The following is a 15978-nucleotide window of genomic DNA, read 5'->3' as shown; positions in this document are numbered from 1 at the left end:
GGACTGCTGGATATGTTCTAAAGCTGGCACAGAGTTCCTTTTGGGTCCTGTGAAGAAATTCACCAAGGAATCCTACTCCCATATTATGAGTTGGCTCACTAACACCTGCTTAGGCACTGACTTGACTTGTCGTCATCTCTTCCTGTCCTAGAGGTGGGAAGCAGTCTGTTTTCAGGAGTATTGCAGTCAGTAGGCAAATCTTAGCTGAAAGTTGACTTAACAGAACAAAGGAAGTAACAGCTTTAGTGGAGATTTTGCTTAGAAGGCTTCATCTCTAGACACCCCCCTTCTCTCCCCAACACATTACCTTTATTAATGCATTTCTTCAAACTGTTCTTTAAAAAAAAAAATTATTTCAAAAACTGAGACTTAACACAGCCATGCTGCCACCTCGCCCAGCCTTACCCAGCACCTGGATTTACAAAGTCTTTCCATCAAACTTCCTTAACTTTCATTTAAGGTCTTAGTGAACATTCTGTCACTTACTAATGCCATGTTCAGTGTTGGCATCTAAATAGGCTTTGCAATTTGATGAAGTTCTACTCCACAGAATACAGAAAATACTAGGCTAGTACTTACTTTGAGAGTATAAGAGATTCTCTAGTGACATCAGTATCAAGTTCCTAAACAGCTTTTGAAAACTCAAGATTATTTTTGGCTTAGTCTTGGACAATAACCTTCTTCTCACCCTAAGATACAAATTTACTTAGGGATAAAGTATCAGTAATTCTGAAGCTTCTTGAAATTTGTGCTGCCCCCTTCAACAACCCAGAGTTTCTAAAAGGCAAATACTGAATGTCTCTTTCTATTAGGAGATCTTTTCTTTCTTATGATTTCAGTTTCATTTCAGCCAAAGTAATAGACGCACTACTTCCATTTGGAGTTAAATGCCCTGTTCCTGCAGTTATCTTTAAAGAGATTTTTGGCTGTAATTGTGGTAATTATTTTGCCTAGAAAGTTGGTAAATTGCCCTCTACCCTGGAATGTCAGACCCTTAGTACCCTGATGTTTTAAATTACTTTGCTGCTTTATGAAATGAAACAAGATTCAGCTTTTCTAGCAAAAAGTTACTTAGCATCTGTTTTCTTATAGGAAGAATTCTTTTTACTGTAAAGTAAGTAGCCAGCATAATTGGTCAGGTCCCTGCTGTAGCTAGTTTAATAACTAACTACAGATTCCCCAGACTGCATCCTGGTTATGTAGGCAACATTACCAGGTGATGTTACATAGCAAAAGTTAAACATTAAGTAGTTCTTGATTTGGTTCAAGAAGTAGGGAAAATATTATGTTTTATCAACACCTGCAATAACATTTTCTTTACAAAATGTCTGGACTCTCAAAATATTTTGATTAGAATTTGTGATATAATAAATGTTTTAGAAGTCCAACAGAAACCACAAATGTTGAATTTAGACTTACTTATCCAATATCATTGCTACATACCCATGAGACAAACTAAACGTTACTGCAAAGTTCTGGAAAAACAACTTCAGTAGATAAAATGAATGTGTGAGCACATACACAAATTCAAATTATAAAATACATTAGAACCAGCAGTGAAATTTGTAATTATATGCAACCTAAGAGTGAGCAGCACTGACAAAGGTTTTGCCACTAATTTCTGTTTTCCTGACTCTGCATTTCATAAGTTCATGTGTTTAGCTTTTTTTCCCTGACTAGAAAAAAAATGTTTTAAATATATTTGGACTTCTGTGAACTGTGTTGGCTTACCTACATTAATAAAAGATCTTGGCAAGTCTGAGGAAATTATGACAACAACTGATGACACCAGGGTCAAAGAATGCTAAGGCTCCCATAAAATCTGTCCTTTTAACCTTAATAGCAGTCTCTTTTTTAAAATAACTTTTTTGAGTATATGCCTCAAAATAACCAAATGACAAATATACAAATAGTAAATTACAGTAGAACACTAATATATATATATATATGTTTCTAGAAATTCTATACATTTTAAAGAGACCATGGCTGATTAAGCTACCAATTATGAAGTCATTGGTTTCTTTATCAGCAGCAGATATTTGTCAGGGAAATTAGCTCTTGTGCTACGCATCTGAGTGACCCAGGGAATCTTGCCATCTCAATAGCTGCCCCATCCCCCAGCAGAGAAGAGAGAGGCACTGCAGAGCTGACCCTTAATATCAACAGCTTTCATCAGTATAGCATCAAATCAATGCAAAGAGGTGCAGTATACAATAATCAGGAAGATGAGTCGAATATAAATACGAAACAAAAACCCCAGTACCAAGTGCTGCTACTGGCAAAAACACTTTCTGCATTGCCTCCAGCAATTCAATCAGCTGCAGTTTCCCCATCTGCAAAACAGCTACAATTTCATATTGTCCATGTTGGTGCTGGGATGCCTAATTAGAGAATATTTATAAAACATTTAGTGCATGAAAATTCTATGTAAATGCTAAATCTTCATACCTGGTAATAATACGGAATTCCTTTGTGCCGTGTGGCAGAAACAGGACATTGATACACGTCGACTGAAACAGCTTAAAGTGATGGTAGTCAGGGAAACCAGTGGCGTCTTCTTTGGATCCATGATGGTCTAGAAACAAATGACCATTTTAGCAACAGCTATTGGGAGACACGCTCACATCACCTCTGCTTTGAGCACTCCCTCCCCTCCAGTCTTGCTGCCTGATACATAAATTTCTCTCTTTACCCAGCTCCCCATTTTCTTTCAGGGAACTAAAATCTACTGAGTTGTAGACATTTTCTATCTCTAAATCTATTTGTATTTTTCTGGTTGCCTTTTCCAGCTTCTTTTTCCCTGCTTTCCATCCTGATTGCATTTTCCCCCCTCAGGCTTTTTCCTCTCTCTTATTTTCAGCTGTCTCATTGTGCCCAGTCTCCAATGACAGGCAGAGCACTCAAGGATAAGAAGCGTTTCCTTGCTTGTACCTGAAATGTGTAACTAAACGTGATTTAAAGTAAGCCTAATGGGACAAAACAAAGCAAACACTAAATAAAACACTAATTTGAAAAAAAGGGGAAGCAAGTTGTTGGAAGACATGGCTCCTCAGTTAAAGCTGCCCTCAGTCCTGCCCCATTCTCCTGCGGCGGGGAGCTGAGCGCTGCTGCCTCTGCCCGTCCATCACACCCACCCCACCACGCACTGGGGTCTCCTGCTGAATAAAAACCTCTGTGTGATCCCTGCTGGAAGATGGCTTGTTTGCTGCCTGTGATTGCCTGTGCGGAGAGGAGATTTCTGATAACAGCTTTAATCCAGCCACACGTCTTCCCCCCCACCCCACAAACCCCAACTTGAAAAAAAGGGGAAGCAAGTTGTTGGAAGACATGGCTCCTCAGTTAAAGCTGCCCTCAGTCCTGCCCCATTCTCCTGCGGCGGGGAGCTGAGCGCTGCTGCCTCTGCCCGTCCATCACACCCACCCCACCACGCACTGGGGTCTCCTGCTGAATAAAAACCTCTGTGTGATCCCTGCTGGAAGATGGCTTGTTTGCTGCCTGTGATTGCCTGTGCGGAGAGGAGATTTCTGATAACAGCTTTAATCCAGCCACACGTCTTCCCCCCCACCCCACAATCAAGAAAAGCACATCACCAGCAAAAATGTGAGCGATCTAGGAATGAGGAACTATGGAAACAGACTGAAAGAGGTTGTCATTCTACAATGAAGATAACTATCCAGTAGAACAAAGTTATTTTTAAGATAATAAATCATCAGATCAGTATTTTCAGTCAAGATCTGATTTTTGAGATACGTGCTATTCCAGAACACATGCCATTCTAAAGTATATAATTTATTCCAAGTTCCAAAGCCCAAGTTATACAGTGAGTTAACTCTCTGATATCTGACCTGTCTGTTCCTAAAATATATTTTTTCAAAAATGATAAAACAGTTAGTATCGATGGGATATGATCTCTTCCAGTTCACTTTGATGCATTTTAGGCAAATCATAACAAAAAAAACCCCAAACAAACCAAAAACAAACAAACAAACAAGCAAAATCAACACAAGGAGTTAGGGATGGACAGATCTGAGGCAGAACAGCAAAAAATTTGCATAAAAAATTTAATAATAGATGGTAATGACAGCACACATTTTTCCTTTCAAATTATATCTATATACCACATTGAACTAGAACTGAAAATACAATTTTAACTAGTTTGAGCAGATAGAAAAATCAAAATTTGTTTGGAACATAACATTATATTTGTGTCAGAAAAAGTAACTAGAATTTATTTCCTGTAAGGAAGTTGCATGGAGAGCTGCAATGTTTTTACAGTTTCTGCAAATCAGTGGAGTATATTCATGACACCTCTCCCAGCATTTTGTTTATGAACTGATCACACAGAAGCAGACAGCTGTAGGAGTCTTACTTCAAAGCGAGATTACTCAGCCTAGTTTCCCAACATTTAAAATGCTATTTCTGGATGTGCAGACCATATCCTTTCACTTTTCACTTTTAGCTCAAAATCTAAGCTAAAGCAGAACAAATCTCTTAATTTCAGGTCGTAAATGAGGTACCATTTTTGTTACTTCACCTAACAAGAACTCGTTCAAAAAGTTCTGTATACTCAGCAGAGTATCAGGAAAAAACCAACCTTCCCCGTTCCTCTGGTACCAAACCACTAGTAAATTAAAAAAGCCCCAAAGCTCCAGAGCCGAGATTGTGTTTTTAGAAGCAGAATGACAGAGAGAAATTCCCTGGAGGCGAATGCAGAGTGTGTGCTGTGCACGCCAGTACAGACACACGGGGCTGGGAACTCCCAGGGAGAGATTAAGTGCGAGAGAAGAGCGCAGAGCAGCCAGAGCTGGAGGAGGGGGGTGGAGGAGGCGAGCCGCTTTCTAAGCCTCAAACTGAGCCGTTCGCATTTTTTTTTTTTGCATTTAAAAAAAAAAAAAAAAAAAAAAAAAAAAAAAAGATCTTAAAGCTTAACATAAATATGCAGTGGTGCATGGGGAGGTATCAACATGGTTTGAAAAATTAGTTTAGATGAGGTTAAATTGAGAACTGACACTTGACTAATATTTCATCAGGTCTGTTTCCTACTCAGAAATAGAATGAGACAAGGAGAATACATGAAATTCACTTGGAATGCTGAATGGGGAAAGCAGGCACTTTTGTGGTAGATTTTTAAGGAGACAAAACACAACAAACCCAAAAACTCCAAGGGAAATTAGCCATTTGAAAGAAATCAATGTTTACTCTCTCAAAAGATTTCATCTGCTTTTGGTATTTCCTGTGCTCTAACTCCAAGCCTATCATGGTATCAGATTCATTCATGTTGTGGGAATTAGCTGCTTTTAAAACAGACTTAACATTTAAAATGTTCCTTTAAATTACTTCAGGCATTCATACGCTGAACACAACAATCCATTTACACCACACAGCAACATCCTTTTGCGCCGTGGCTGCAGGTAAGGTCACTGCTGAAAGAAAGCAATATTCCGAATAAAACCAGGAGGCTGAGGGTCTCATCATGTTGATGAAATGGATATTAATTGAAAGTGTAAGGAGCCTAGTAACAAAATCCATTTGTCAGCTGTACTCCAGAGTAGAAGATAAAATTTCAAGCAATGCAGTAAAAGTGATGAAAAAAAGTCACTATGCCCATTTTGTCACGTTTGCATTCATCTATTTGAACTTCCCGCTCTTCCAAATTATTGATGGTTTAGACAAGTTACATTTTATGTAAAGAGAGAACTCTTTACATAAGGAGTTATCAAGACTACCTCCTGCAGCACAATTTTCACTTAGAAGGCAAATTACATGTATTATTTTCAGATCAACCTGTTTGTGGTTTGTAAAACCCACTGTTGTGAACAATGCTGTATACTGCCACAGGGACCATCTACAGTGTAAGGAGCCTAGTAACAAAATCCATTTGTCAGCTGTACTCCAGAGTAGAAGATAAAATTTCAAGCAATGCAGTAAAAGTGATGAAAAAAAGTCACTATGCCCATTTTGTCACGTTTGCATTCATCTATTTGAACTTCCCGCTCTTCCAAATTATTGATGGTTTAGACAAGTTACATTTTATGTAAAGAGAGAACTCTTTACATAAGGAGTTATCAAGACTACCTCCTGCAGCACAATTTTCACTTAGAAGGCAAATTACATGTATTATTTTCAGATCAACCTGTTTGTGGTTTGTAAAACCCACTGTTGTGAACAATGCCGTATACTGCCACAGCTTGTGCCAGGGACCATCTAAGTAAACCTTTCCAGTCCAAAAGGATGGTGTTTAGTTATAATGGTTTTTTTTCTCCAGCTTTAAATCAATGAAGAAAAGGCTCCTGCTAGAAAATAGGAAACCAAGGTTTGGAACAAATACAGTTTTGGCAAGGAATTCCTTCTGAGGGAAATTATAGACCCGTGAAGCCAGTTAGACCATCTGTCTAAATCACTTTGGAGTCATTCAGATACTCGTAGGAAATTCATTGTGTACAGATCCTGAAGGTGAGAGGAAACCAGGGCCTCCAGATACCCCAACCCTTCCAGACTCCCATGGAAATTAAATTTAATGAATTTTTTCAACCAAATCACTTGGAGCCAAACAACTTTCTCCCTTAGAGAAACTAATTTTATACGCTGAATAATTGCCTTCACCTTCAACATGTAGTAGTCTTGAAGCTTCCAAAACATCCTGCGCTGCAGGAGTGGGAGAATCTCAGGGCAGAACTTAACAACCACTGCTCTGAATTTATTCTGCAACGCTGCTGCAGACGACCACTCTGACTATTCGTAGTGCCAGCTGCTTTTCATCTGTGAGGCTGAAGTTTCAAACAGCTATTGACAATATCATGCCATACTAACAGGCTGTGCTGAGGAAAACAGTGTCATCTTCCAGCTGCAGGCTGCCGGCTCGTTCTCTGTCGTGAGTAATAATGGCATTATTTGCCACAACAAAATTTTGACACCACACTTCATCAAGTATTTTCCAAAAGCACAGTCATTCTTTTCAGAGAGGGAAACTCTCTTAAAAGTCTCCCATAAAAATAGTCCTCCTCTCCATCAGCATTGTCCCTCAAAATAACAAGGAATTATTTAAATATAGTACTCCTTGGAGAAAAAGAGTAATAAAGAACTCCCGGCTGCTTTTACACGCAGCTAAAGCAACCCAACAACTTCATACCTTCTACAATCCCTGCTCTAATGTTAAATACTCCATCACTTGCACCACTCTTGATGCTTACCAGACCCATCCACTACCTGGTTTATATCATTAAAACAGCAGAAGGACATCTAATTTTGTGGGGGTTATTTTCTAGATGCTCAGATGGGGAGTGGGAGCCCCCCATCAGGGTTGCAGGCTGAACCTGTAACATCAATAATAGTGCCCACAGGGAAAAATCTTCTCTCCTCCACCTGAGTCATGCACAGTTACACTTTCATTTGTTACAGTAGAGAAGATGAAATTGTCAAAACTCCAGTGTAAGAAGTTTGTTCCCCCCACCACGTGAACATATTCCTACTATAAATTTCAGCTATTGAAGAAGTAGTTTGAAAGATTTAAAGAAGTACAAGAAGTACATCAACATACTCTGGGGTATAGCATGGTCTGGACTGTAAGCAGCCAGTTTGACTTGACTTTAAAGAGCAGAACAGGTAAATGACAGAACCTGGTCTTCCAAATGAGCCTTTCAGAAGATATCATTGGGCAATAAAATAGAAAAAGCCAAATGTTCTCTTCTATTCTAACCAAGAAAACAATCTTAGCACCTAGAACACAGACATTGTTTTCCTTTGGGAAAATCCTGGCTGAGACCCACAGTAAATTTTCTTTCGCACATAGCTTTTAATTCAGCTTGCTGATCAAACTGTCCTTTTCCTCCACTCCTACCACAGTTGCCAGTGTCTATTGCTAAGGTCCTTGTATACCCACCACTTACTTACACTTTAAAAAAAAAAAATCAGTGAATACTCATAGTCCCTACTTGAGTGTTAGTTACTTAAAAGTATGAGCAATATGGGAAACTTCATATATACATCTTCAAAGGTCTTTCATTGGAGGACACTGAAGACAAAGAGTTATGTTCAGTTCCTGGCTCTGTGTCCCTCCTCGTGGGCAATGGTAAGCAAATCACAAGTCCTCCCCATGGAGCTGCAGCTCCACAACTGGACAGCATGGAGAATAATACTTGGTCCCTCTCCACGTTAGCACCTGCAATATTTTCAGGAAAGACCTTCATCCTTAGTATTTGTATTAGCAGTTTCTATTGCAATTTCAAAACATTTCAGGACACTGGACAGGAAGGTATCAAGAATTCCTTGAATTATAGTAACAGTGTCATGTTTTACATTAACGAAAAAGTCAGTGTCACAAAAAGAAAGTGCTGCTCACAAAGGCTGAGGGACCTAGCTGCACTTTGACACTTTAGAAAAACATGCCACTCTGCCATGTAGTAGAGGCTGATGTGGACATATCTTTGTTTTGTTTAATCCTAGTGAGAATTTCACTGAGGTTAGATTAGGCTATTTGTAAATTCAACTTAAAAATTCTCATCTGTGAATACAGAAAGCCATGCTAAGACTTGCTAAAACTTTTCTTCTGAAAGGTACATTGAGGAATTTAGGTTAGATGTGATGGTTAATAGGTAAATTTAGAGATATTTAATCCAACTGACAAAATTAAAGCTTTAGCTGTTCTGCTTGCAAAGAAAATCTTAGAATTATAAGACCAGTGAACAAGTCAAGGCAGTCCTTTTAAAACTGTAGATTGGAAAAGTACATGCTTTTTTTCTGTTGGCCTCAAGCTAACATTATATTAAGATACATCATTACCTTTAACAAAGAACAGGCCGAAGAGACTTTAAGAGTTCTCCTGCTTTTATTAACCCCAGAGCAACTGACCAGTTAAGATCCCAGGCTTTCTTCTGACAGAGCTGAATGTGAGGTAAAGTTTCTAGCCAGGTGTCAACAGGGAGAGTGAGAGCTCATAAAATTCAGAAGTTTTTGCAAACATACTGTGATCATTTTTGAGGTGACTGTGGAGTTTGATAGATTGCAATTATTATCAGTTAAATGTTCAATTCTTTCCACAAAGTAATCAGCCAACAAAGATTAGCTCATTATGCAAATGCAGACAGTGAACCCTGTGTGCACAGTGGTGTAGCAAAGATCCCGCACTGGCAGCAAGCTACTGAAGGTACAGACAAACCAGAATTTAAAACAGTAAATGTAATAATAAAAAACAATTAGAGGCAGTGTAAACATTAGGTCTGAGACGAAGAAATTAGAAAAGAAATAACTAACAAATTAGTATGCCAGCATGGAGTTGGAAAGCAAGGCCCTCCATAAAATAATCAGAGCACAACCGAGACCATCTGAATTTAGAATTGCAGTTCCAATAGATATGAAAGTATCATCCGCTTGCAGTAAAAATGAGCCCCAAGGGGTACATGAAATGAACAGAGCTCTCACCCTACTGTAGAATGGTGTCTTCTCTGCAATGCTGTCCTGTGTTTACACAGCTGACAATTTCTTGACGGAACTGTTTTGTTATAAATACTGGTGTATTGGCCTCAGGCGGGTGTTTTGAAACATCTTACAGTGAAGAGTTTTCCATAAACCCACAGCAGGTATTTAAAAAACCCTGCTTGCCTCATCTGACATCAAGCTCTTCCCGCCTGAGATCAAGCTCTTCTCACCCTCCCAACCTGGCTGCTCTGGAAGTGCTGGCAACCTCATCAGAAGCAAACCAGAAAGTTCTCATCTTGTAACACCAGAGAGGTTGCCCGGGCTGTAAGCTAACAAGGAACAGCCCGTCCCGTGTTGGGAAGCCTTTCAGAGACATGAACGCACATGTGCCCATGCCATGTCCATACAACTGCTGGGCAAGAGCCTTGAGTTAGCACACAAACACATATCTCCATGTCAGCCTAGCCAGCTCCAGTCTCACTGAGAAACTGCAAACACCTTATTATATGGAAGTGCTTAAATAGTTCCAAGTTTTTGAATCAAAAAACAATTAAAAAATAGCAATTGTACACATTCTTTTAAGTAAAAACATTCCACCAGCACTACAACAGATAACAAATCCTAGAAACTTGCTTAAAGAAACATACTTGTTTCAAAGTTTGGGGTGTTTAATACTTGGCATCCAATTATTTGTATACACATTAAAATTGCCATATGTACTTAGATCCTTCTAAAGAAGTTTTCAATTTTTTAGTAGGATCTAAGGCTTTAAAACTGGTGTTTGGATGTTCTACTGCAAACTATGGGAGCATGTCCTAAAAATTTGATCAGTTTCTTTCAAATATTTTGATAATTCACAATCAGTCTCAGACACACATCACTGATACGTTACCATCCAACTTCTAGCTGCAAATAGTTCACTGCTTTTCAGAATGATCTTCTTTAGGCTTTATTCAAAAGGAACCATAAATCTATCTCAACTGCTTTTTGCAAAGCAGAAAGCAGTAATGGATTTTAATTAGCCCAATACAGTAGGAAAGCGTTCATTCAGGAGACTAGTTTCTTTCTGACTATTTTCAAATTATGACTAACCCCATCTCCCCACTTTGCTTTGCTGTGACTCTGCAAGAGCCATTTATTTCTTTGTGAATAGGGAACACTGTTCTGAAATGCAGCAATGCAGCACTCCACCTGCTCTAGAGATGAAAGGTACAATAAGCAGCAAAGGCCATTCATCAAAGAGAAGGATTTCAGACTGGAAAAAAATTTAACCCTTCTCACCAACAAAAAGGTAGGGCTTAAGCCCATGCCCAATTTGATAGGGAACATTTTCCTTGCTGTATGTTAGAATAAAAGCAAAACACCAGCCTTAGAACCTGGAATAGATGAGGTATTTGCAAAACAGGAATTAAGGAGGAATTAATTGCAAATTATCTTGGTTTCTCAAATTTCCCAGTAAACACTAAAAGTTAATTGGAAAGCGAAAGAGTGAAAGAAAACAATCAATCAAAAAAGCCCTCTAACCACCAAGAATAAATAAAAATGGTGACAAAGCATTATTTATTTCTCATTCTCTTCTGATAACAACTTTAATTTTCTGTTCCACACATCAATCTAATGCCAATAGGAGACAGGTATTTATACTTTACCATTGAGATGATATTATAATACATGCCATTTGGTATTGTGGCAATGCAGGCCGCATACCAAAAGAATTAGGACCCAACTACCTATGAATCTTTGGGTTATTCTGCCTCTGATACTCTAAAAATCACTGCTGATCTATGATCTTACCCTGTAGAGATAGGGACATCTCCAAACTGAATCCAACCAAACCTTTTAGATTTACTAGAACTCTAAAATTTATACCTGGCTGTTCCATAATTCCAAAATCCATACCATATAAGAGTTAGTTCTTGGGTGTCATCTCAGCCTGTCTGCCTGTGCACAAAAGAGCTCAATAAAAGAAATTTATACCAGCTTCTACCACTACATGTATAACATTACTAAAGAAACTCTTCTGTTTTTTCACAACCTAAGGCTGCTGATAACACTCCTCCTGTGTTTACTAAGATTACTTTTTAAAGTTTACCTCTTTTTCCGTACTGCTTGTGAACACGACACTGATTCTCATTGGGATTTCTTTAGTTTCTCTCAAGTTGACTTTGCCCCTTCACACCAGGGATGCAGTAAGCTGATGAGTACCTGCAGTGTAAAGCAGCGAGATTAATTCATTACAGGCCAGAGTTCTCTGAAATAAACTTTATCACTAATGACCCACCCAAAATTATATTAGCACTTAGTTAAACACTTATTTGAGTAGCATTTCTGCTCATTCTTTTTCTACTTGGTGTCCAGCAAGCAGGCAGGCGGGAGCGCGCAGAGCTGCAGGCCGTGTGAGGCCCCCGTTTGTACGGGGCTCCGTGACGGCACACGCCGCTTCCAACATGGATCCAACCCTGCTGAGTTTCCAGCAGGCCATCTGAAACGCTGAAGCCCGTAGCTTTTAAATAAAATGTCCTTCTGAGCTTTTGCCAAAACTGAACTCGGCATTTTGCATTCAAAGCTAATATTGTAAAAGCTGGAAAGCGGCACGGCAGGCGCCCCAGCAGCCTGCTGTGGAAACCACACCAAGAACAAAGGAGTGAGAATATTTTGGCCATCCCTTCCAGATATCCATATAAACCAACACTACACACTCCTTTCCCTCCCCTCTTCTACAGCATATGGTAAAAGCCATTTCCAGCCGGCTCCAACCCACCCACCGCAGGGCACGGCCCAGCCCCACAGACAAGATGGCGGTGCCTCAGGGAAAGCCCATGTAAGGAAGGGCAAAACCCAGATGAGGATGCCATGAGCGAGGAGAAACTCATCAGTCACGGTGGGAGGAGGTAGAGGGGTCGGGAACGAAGGAGCGAAGCCGAGCTGGGGAAGAAGGAAAACGGGGCAAAGGGCTTTTAGTTTTGTCTCTTTTTTTTTTTTTTTTCTCACCGTCCTACTCTATTTTCAAGTGGCAATAAATTAGATACGTTTTCCTCAAGTTGAATCGATTTTGCCCAAGACAGTAATTGGTGAGTGATCTTCCTGCCTTTTTCTCCACCAAGAAGATCTTTCATCATATTTTCTCTCCCTGCCCTGTTGAGGTGGTGGGGGTCTGGTAGCTGGCCAAGGTCAACCCACCACAATCTTTTTTTTTTCTGATATTCTAATACCTTTCCCCATACTCAAATCTAATACCAACTTTGTCTTTAATTGTTACAGCTTCTTTGCTTTTCTTCCACCCAGAAAAATGATCGAGTATTTCAGCTGTTTTCCCCATTTTTGTAACACTGGAATAAATAATGTAACTGGGTTGTTTTGGTTTTTTTTTTTTTAAACAGATAACATTTAACTCATTCCCATCCTTTCAGATGGTTAATTTCCTGGTGTACTGATGAAAGGCATGAAGCAACTTTCACCATTTTTGTAGCATCATCAATGGACATACTATAGCTAGTTCAGCTTATGACAATATAAGAATTCGACTCTGGAAAATCTCTTCTATCCTGTCCCACTTGAAAGGATAAACCAAACTGTAATAAGTGATCAACCAAACAGATAACTATCAGGATTTGCCACAGTGGCTATATTAAGACGACATTATTTCCAGATCTAGAGAGAAAAAAATATCTATGACAGTGCATACAGACTGAAATTTTGAACCCTGAAGCCTTTCCCAAAAAGTCCTGTTGCATTCAGATTTAATACCCAGTCCTCAAAGGCATATAACCAAACTAATTGATCTAAACATAATCAGCCAAACCTTAACTGAATACCCAGATAGAATTTTCTTTAGTGATGATACTTGCATGTATATTAGTAGAGGGTATCAGAGAGATCAATTCTGCATGTCCATTGCTGAAGTATGATAACAGTGAACCCAGCGATTCGTCTTGCAGACTTTCAAAAACATTCTAAAGACATCTATATAATGAGCTATAGTCAATTTTCACAGGCTGATACAGAATCCAATTCACGATTAAGCTACCTGAACCCTGCACACAATGGCTGGCAAAATATTTAACAGGAATTTGCTGGTTTACCTTACCATTTTTCACAATACACGGTTTCTTTCAGCAGGAGATTCCTGTTTTCAGCACTCTTCAGGATGCACACCTCGGCCTCACTAGTGCCTTTAATCAGCACAGGTAAGCCAAACAATATAGTTTTTGTTATCCTCTAAAACCAGTTTCTCTCCAGGTTGCATCCAGACTGATCAATAAGCAGTCATCTGTGTTTATAGTCTGAGGGCCTCTCTGTGGTCCTGTGCCTATACTTTCAAGGCTTTTGCTATCATCCCAGGATTGTCATTTGACATCTTTAATGATTCTAAATTATGTTTCCTCTGAGGTGGCTTCTGACAAGCTCAGCACACCTTATTGACGGCAGGTCCACATGTTTGTTAGAGGGCAGCTGAAAATTCATTCTGTATGGCAGCGATTCATTAAAAGAATATATAATATTTCCTCAACTACTCATTATAAATATTTATGTCAACTATGTCAGTATATGTTTCAATTTGGTTCTTTTCAGGTTATAACATTCCTATCTTCCTGAAATGCCTCTCCATACACATGTACTGTGCTGTAAAAGTAAAATTAGGTCTGGGACCTTTGTTAGCAAAGTTTGTTGCTACATCAGCAGCAGACACTAAAGCATGCTTCTGCCTCCAGCCCAACCCCTCTCCTTCTCACCATGTGTGGCTGGAAACAGGAACTTACAAGGCTTCTTCACACATTCTGGAGGTTGCTTTCCTTTGTGCATTTTTTAAAACAGATTAATAGTTCACGATAACATCTATCAGTACTACGCATGTATTTATCATCATTTATATTGTCATGGAAAAATGTAGATTCCCAAAGATAAAGACTTTCCTAGACCATGAGCAGTTAATGACATTCAGCAACATTTGATTTTCCTGACCAAAGAGTACCTGGAAAGCAGATATGCCATTGGTATTTCTGGTTCACAAAACACTCAGCAAGCAACAGAATTTAATCTTGACCAAACAGCTACTTCAGAGGTGGGTGCACTGTGTCAGGGAGGTTGGCTGGCACTAATATCTGGCCTGGAAAAAAACAGAAGCATCTTACAAATGGTATATTATTGGATACCAATTCTGTTTTAAAGGTATCTTACTGGTACAAACTCTTATGCAAAGCAACAATGGGTACACCCCAGCAGACCTTAATGCTGTTGGCAAACACAGTCCCAGGGGAGTCATTACCAGCACCCGTTGCCATAGCCCAGTAATTACTGTTCAGGAGGATTCTTTCCCTGCTGATGCATCATGTCAGGTATTGAAATAACACTGAGTAGCAGCAGATTGTGCTATATGCCAGCATGGGGGGGACTTTAATGAGAACAGAAGCTCCTTTGTGTTAGCAATGGTCCTAGCAGTTTTTTCTCTTTTTTGCACAGATATCAGAGCAGTGGAAAAACTTTCTCAGTTATATTCTTGAATAGAAACAGATAGGCTCTTCTCTTAGACCCCATAAGGAGTCTTCCATCACTGATGAAGGACTGTATACCTCAGAAAAATGAAAATTCAGAAGAAGGTTTCAATTCCTCCCTTTTTTCTTCTGCTTTTCCTTCCTCACTGTCACCACACAAATAGCAAATGAGGGGGATATACACCCTCTGGAGCAGATCGTATCCAGGCTCATTACCCTACCACCATTCTTATCTAAGCTGCGACTGCGAGTATCAGTCAGGTGAACAGGCACTAGTGGGGTGCTGAGGGGTATCAGCCACCCAGTCCTGCTTTCAGTACCTACTGCCAGAACGGAACTTGCAGCCATTCAGAGTTCATTCTGAGTTCACACTGGCCTCTGATAAAGTCAGGGTAGTTTTTCCATCAACTTAAAAGGCATCGATAATTCACTTTTTGTTTTTCCACGTTTATTTGTATGTAGAAGGTAAGATTTAGTGGCATAGCATTCACATGCTCAGCCATAAAGTGGATGCTTTTGGTTTCCCTTTGTCAACGTTTTTTGGTGGGTTGTTTTTGTTGGTTTTTTTTTTTTTAATTTCTTTCATTCAACTGGCAGTACTTGCTGTAGGGAAGGTACTGAGAAAATTAACAAAAAAGAATAATCATCTTACTGTTATCACTCTCCTATTTCAGAAGCCTGTTAAAGGTTACACATGTAAAAACATTACAGAGAACATTTCAAAGCTCTAACATTATATTTCGCTTCAAACTATCCAAGCAACTTTCACTAATTGCTTTGATTGTTACAAAAATGCAATCCCTAAACTAACAATGGATCATTATCAACATTTTTTCACCTTTCCAAGAAAAGCAAAGCACTTGTTCCAGCAAATTTAATTAAAGGTGCATTAAGCCTGCATCATCAGAAAGAAATACTTAGGTTATTAACATTCCAGGTCCACTTTACCACTACTGGCTTTAGCAATAGGTCAGTAACAAAAACAAATTTTTCATTAAAAAATAGTACAAAAAGAGCCACTCATTCAATTATTCCTTATTTAACACAAGTTTCTTTAGCTTTATTTGAATGT

This window comes from Calidris pugnax, unplaced genomic scaffold, assembly GCF_001431845.1.
Source record: "Calidris pugnax isolate Ruff unplaced genomic scaffold, ASM143184v1 scaffold31, whole genome shotgun sequence".
NCBI classification, from domain to species: Eukaryota; Metazoa; Chordata; class Aves; order Charadriiformes; family Scolopacidae; genus Calidris; species Calidris pugnax.
Note: the sequence above shows the minus strand (reverse complement) of the source record.